The 5,993-nt window shown below is 42.2% G+C and overlaps 1 pseudogene; it reads right to left on the bottom strand.

Annotated features, from left to right (window-relative positions):
- Positions 1-3,737: 3,737 nt before the first annotated feature.
- LOC110214014 (putative monooxygenase p33MONOX pseudogene) lies at positions 3,738-4,321 on the bottom strand (annotated as a pseudogene).
- Between the last annotated feature and the right edge of the window lie 1,672 nt (positions 4,322-5,993).

The following is a 5,993-nucleotide window of genomic DNA, read 5'->3' as shown; positions in this document are numbered from 1 at the left end:
CCCTAACCAATTATTTTTTTCTCTTCTGCATCCCTTGCCTTCAATGAGCAGCAATGTGGAGAACACCACCTAGGCCCTTACAGGCTTTCATTTCTTGCCCAAGTCTTGTAATAGCTAGCAATATATTCTAAGTTCTTTCCAATAGTATCACTTGTACCCATACAAATCACCAGAAGTGAGCATTAGGCATCATTTTAAACAGATTTCAAAGGTTCTTTTATACTTCTTGGACAGCTTCTATAGAGGGACAACAACCCTCTGCATTGCTGTGACTGGGTCAAGAAATAGCTATTCCAGTACCACCGAGCAGGGAATTCCCAACCACCCCCATATGTTTCTTTCTCTGATACTTAGTGGATGCTTTCTCATCTGACAGACAATGTGGATTATTTTGCAATTCCCTGGAGAATTTATAAAATGAGGGAATCAGGGAGCTCCCTTCCAACTAGAAATCTATGATGGGAAGGGAAGGGAAAAGGTTTAAGAAGAAGATGTGTTTGTTATCTATGAAGGAGGAATTCAAGAGAAGTATAGTGGAAGGAGTGGGTCAGTCTAGAGTGAGACATTGTGGATCAATAGGGTTGAGGGGGAAGGGAGTAAAGGAGCACAGAGTGGGGGATGGGGAACAGGGTTTTTGCTTTGATAGGGAGAGGTGGGGTGCAGAATTCCTGGGATGGAGGGACTGGAGCAACCTGAAAATAAAAGCCAAGAAGAGTGCACCCAAGGCTAAGATTAAGTCTTTACTTTTTAATCCTCAGATCTAACAAGAAATCAAAACCTTCCTTACAGATTAGTTTTCCTTACCTAGTTTAGGATTAAATACTCTTAGTTACTTTCCCAAATCCTCTTTGGGTTAGGTTCAAATATATTTAAGCCAGCAAAAAAGGCAAACCAAAGAAATGAGTTCAGTGTTCTCCAACCACCTACCCACATTCCTACCTTTATTATGTTTATCTGTCAGCCCAATAGGTGTGGGGAAATAGTTTCCCTTATGAAAAACTGAGTCTGCCTATCGTTGTATAAAAATAATATTTTTAAATAATAAAAGCTGATCTTTTTTCCTCTTATATTTCTTCTATTTGTTCAAATGATTAAAATTTTCCTTCTCTTGGCAATGTCAATACCTACGTACATATATGTATGTGTGTATGTATGTTTATACATATACACATATATCCATTTTTTCTAATCTTTTGATAAAAGAGATTAAGAGCTAAATGATCTCTTTAGAGTTGACATAACTCCATTTTGTGCTGTATTTGACATTTTGTTCTAACCTTGCATGCTGTAGAATCAGTTTGCATCAGGCTAGTTTCTTCCAGTATCTCCCTTCCACCTCCAATTGCTTTATGATTGCAAGAGGACTTTGATAGGAAGTCCAGGAAGCCAGCTCCTACTCTTTATCTTATCTGACAAGGAATATATGGTTCCCTTTGATCTAATGCGAATGGTTACGCTAATAAGGACACATTCCTTCCTTTGTAACTAATGATAAGCATCCTCAGGTAGTTGTGAATAGTAGAAATAACAGTGATCAAATTATAACAGACATGTGTTCCCTCCCCTTCCTCAATGCTCAATGCTCAATGTAAATATTAATTTTATACAATGGACACATGGCTATTGATTTCCAGTGGAGTGGGTCTCCCTGAGTGAATAAGCTGCATTTAAACCTCTCTCTGTTTAACTGCCTGGTTATCGGTACTGCCTAGTCTACAGACTCCAGAACAATTCTTGGTCACACTTTTATCATGTGTTTTTATATGTAGCTCCCAGATCTACTTTGAATTTACTGAGGCAAATGGCTTGAGATAACCATTTATTGCCATGTTTCACCATTCTGCTAACTGATTTTCTCAACAGTTTTTTGGTGAATAAAGATTCCCTTCCCCAGTGTTTTGCAACTTGGGGATTAACAAAACAGTAGCTTATTATATCCCTTTGGTTGTCATGCTGGACCATCATCATCAAGCATTTATTAAGCTCCTACTAGGAATGGACTAGGAAAATCCTCTGCCATAAATAGAGATCTGAGCTGACTCCTACAGGAAGCCAGGAGGGAAAGATGAGGAGAGAGAACATTCCAGACATGGAAGACAGCCAGTGAAAATGCCCAGGGTCTGGAGACAGAAAGTCTCATTCGAGAACAACCAGCAGGCCAGGATCACTCAATCACAGAGTAAACTGAGGGGTGTTAATTATAATAATGGAAAGGTAGAAAAGGGTCAGGTTGTGAAGGGTAAGATTAAATTTTATTTTAGAGGTAACAGAGAGCTACTAAGTTTATAGGGAGACATGATGCTAGGCAATTCCTCAATCCAGAGGGCCTAAGATGCTACTGGAGATTAATTCTTCTGGCTTGGGTTCATCTGAGTGGAGGTCAATAAATCAAAAGGCAAGGCCAGAAGAAAAAAATGTTTAATGAGCATCATCGGATGGACCATGGCCAGTTGGCTAGCAACTCCCTAGAACAAAGAGAGATAAACATTTATATAGGGTCTTGCATAGCTGTAGGGTAACATTAAAGACATTAAAAGAAGCCTGTTAACAATAAACATTTAATAAGTGCCTACTATGTGCCCGGCACTGGCAAAAGACAGTCTCTGATCTCAAGAAGATTGCAATCTAATAGGAAAGACAACAAGCAAACAATATACACAAAGCAAGCTGAACAGGATCAATAGGAAATAACAGAGGGAAGGCACTAGGATTAAGAGGGATTGGCAAAGGCTTTCTGTAAAAAGATCAGGTTTTACTTGGAATTTAAGGAAGTCAGGGAAGTCAGCAGGCAAAGTTGGGGAGAAAAAGCATTCCAGGCATGGAGGAGAGCCAGAGAGAATTCCCAGAGCTGAGAGATGGAAGTCTTGTTTCTGGAATAGCCAGGAGGCCAGTGTCACTGGCCTAAAGAGCACATATTGGGGAGTAATAATGATGATGACAGCTACCATTTATATAGCACCTACTATGTGCCAGGCACTGTGCTTTCTAATTATTACCTCATTTGATCCTCACAACAACCCCAGAAGGTAGGTGCTATTATCCCCATTTTGTAAATGATGAAAATGAGGTAAGCAAAGGTTAAGTAATTTACCCAGAGTCACACAGCTAGTAAGTGTATGAAGTGGGATTTGAACTCAGGTCTTCCAGAGTCTAAACCTAGCACTCTATCCACTATACAACTTAGCTACCAAAGGTAAGTGTAAGAGTAAGGTACAAGAAGATTGGAAAGGTAGAAGAGGGCTAGGGTATTAAGGGTTTTAAGAGTCAAACAAGTTTGTTGGTTTTTTGGTGGGTTTTTTTTTACAGAACAAAGTCTACTAGATTTTAATTATTTCCCTTGCCCCCTGCAGTCTAGTTCTATAGATCAGTAACTGGCTGTGGTCGACTGTTCTTTGAGAAGTTATTCAGACCAACTTTGGGACATTACAGAATAGGTCTTTCTGCATTAGAAAGATTCAAGCTTTGCCACAAATATTAAAACTACTTCCCCAGGAATATTATGCTCAGCAGAATTGTAAAGGGATAATATCATTCCTATGTCAAGTGCAAGGTGGATGGGAAGAAAGAGAAGTCTAAGATACTCTGTCTACATAATAGTGGTTCACCAGGGAAAGCAACTTTGCTCATATGAAAAGGGAGCTTTAGAACCCTGTAGGAGTCAACACATTCATGTCCCTTGGTTTGGTGTTATGGGTTTGTGGAAGTTGTTTCTTTCCTTCCATCATGGGAAGGTCCATCTAAGGTGGCTTGAAGGCTGCTGGGTCCTCTGCAATTCTAGTAGCCCGAACTGGAATGATCTCCATTGGTGATGGCTTCTGAGTACCTCTATAGGTCTGGACACTGAAACCTGAGTGGGATTTCCGAAGGGTTCTTGGTCCAAAAAGGCTCCTTTTTTCAGATGAGGGTTTGTCTCTATCTCCATTTCCAGAGTCCTTGCTGCTGACATCTAGGCCAGACAAGGAAGTAGAAGATCTATGAGTAAACCAGCGTCTAGGCTTTTGCTTGGGAGAAGAATGCGGTGTACTACTTGGAGAAGACTGCGTTGAAGCAGTCAGTCTCTCTTCTTTTGTCATTTCTCCATTTTGTAACTTCAATTTATGGACTGCCTCTGCCATATGGTGGTGCTTGGTTTCTTCTGTGGTGAGGCCTTTACAGGGAGTGTATCCTGTGTCTGTCAACCCTGCCTGCTGTTCAAAGTGCTGGATATTCTCTTGTGTCTGTTTTGCAATCAGAGAATTCATGATGACGTGTGTAGCCTTAGCCTTCACCACTGGGGCTGTGTTCATTTGGTCACTGGAAGATGAGGGGGTTATAGAGAAACTAATTTCTCCTTCTTACCCTTGGCAAGCTGTTGGTACTTCCCATCTGGGATGACCAGCTTTTTCCACAGAACCTTACTGCACATGTCAGATGAAGGTGGAGTCATCGATGTGGGATCCTCCAGGACAACCTCATAACTGAATGCCCAATGATGCATTCGAATTGGCAAAGACACCTTGCCTAGAAGCCCACCTGTACTGTGCCCAATGGCAGGTATATGTGGCTTTCTGGATGATGCCATGAAAGACTGTGATCCAGGTGTTTCTCTAGAGAGATATCCAGAACTCTGATTCCCATGATGAAAGTTATGCAAATAGGACAAAGATGTCAAAAGAAAACATTCTGCAGCTAGTGATGAACTAGCAGAGTCCCAAGACACTCTCATGCAGAGGCTCTACAGATGGCTGGGTTTCTGTGAGGAGGGGGTGGGATGGAGGAAAGCGGGGTGGGAAGAGACCGTCGGCAGCCTGAGGCTCTGCCATGGACAGGAAACTGAGACTAACAAGGCTCCAGCCCCCTGTCACTCCCTAAGCGCTGAAGCACAGGATGAACCAAGGCCATGACAAAAGTAGCACCAAGACCCAAAAGGACCTCGGCTAGAAGTAGAGTGAAGTCCAAACAAGTTTTTATATTTGATTCTGGAGGCAATAGGGAACCAGTGGAATATATTGAGGGGGCCATGTGACGTGGTTGGAAAATCACATTAATGGCTGAACGGAGGATGGATTAGAGTGGAGAGAGCTGAGCCAGGCAGACCACCCTGCCCCCAATGCAGGCTACTGCAATCGTCCAGGTGTGAGGTGATGAAAGTCTGCACCAGAGAGGTGATGGTGCCAGAGGGGAGAAGAGAACATATTGAAGAAATGTTACAAAGGTGAAACCAACAGGTCTTGGCAACAGCCTGGATAGGAGAGGGTGAGAGACAGTAAAGAATCCAGGATGAGCCTGAAGGACTGGGAGGATGGTAACAGGGAATAGGAGGTGCATTAATAGGGAAGGTAGGAGGGTGGGAGGGTTTAGGGGGAAAGAGTTTGGTTTTAGATGTGTTGGATTTAAGATGTCTACTGCACATCCAGGTAGAGATGACTAAAAGACAGTTGAAAATGGGAGGATTAGAAGACAGCAGAGACATTGGGGCAAGAAAGATAGATTTGAGAGTCATCAGCACAGAGATGGCAATTAAATCCATAGTAGCTGATGTGTTTACCAAGTGAAGTAGTATAGAGGAAGAAGAGAAGAGAACCTCAAGGGACACCTCAGGGGTGCTCTGAAGGAAGATCCAGTGAAGGAGACAGAGAAGGACTGGTCAGAGAGGTAGGAGGAGAACCAGGAGAGAGTGGCATCCTAAAAACACAAGGAGAAGACAGTATTAAAGAAGAAAGCATGATCAACAATGTCAAAGGCTGAAGAGGTGAAGGAGAAAAGACCACTGGATTTGGCAACTAGCAGATCATCAGAAACTTGGAGAAAGCATTTTCAGTGGAATGATGAAGTTGGCAGCCAGACTGTAAAGGATTAGGAAGAGAGTAAGAGGAGAGAAAGCGGAAGCAGATTTCTAGAGGAGTTGGGCAACAAAGGGCAGAAGAGATATAGGATGATAGCAACGATGGAAGGATCATCTTGTCATTGTTGTTTTTCTAGTTGGGGAGACATTAGCATGTTTGTAGGTAGTA

This window comes from Phascolarctos cinereus, unplaced genomic scaffold, assembly GCF_003287225.1.
Source record: "Phascolarctos cinereus isolate Bilbo 61053 unplaced genomic scaffold, phaCin_HiC Scaffold_3;HRSCAF=262, whole genome shotgun sequence".
Taxonomy (NCBI): domain Eukaryota; kingdom Metazoa; phylum Chordata; class Mammalia; order Diprotodontia; family Phascolarctidae; genus Phascolarctos; species Phascolarctos cinereus.
This window is presented reverse-complemented; position numbering and strand designations above follow the sequence as displayed.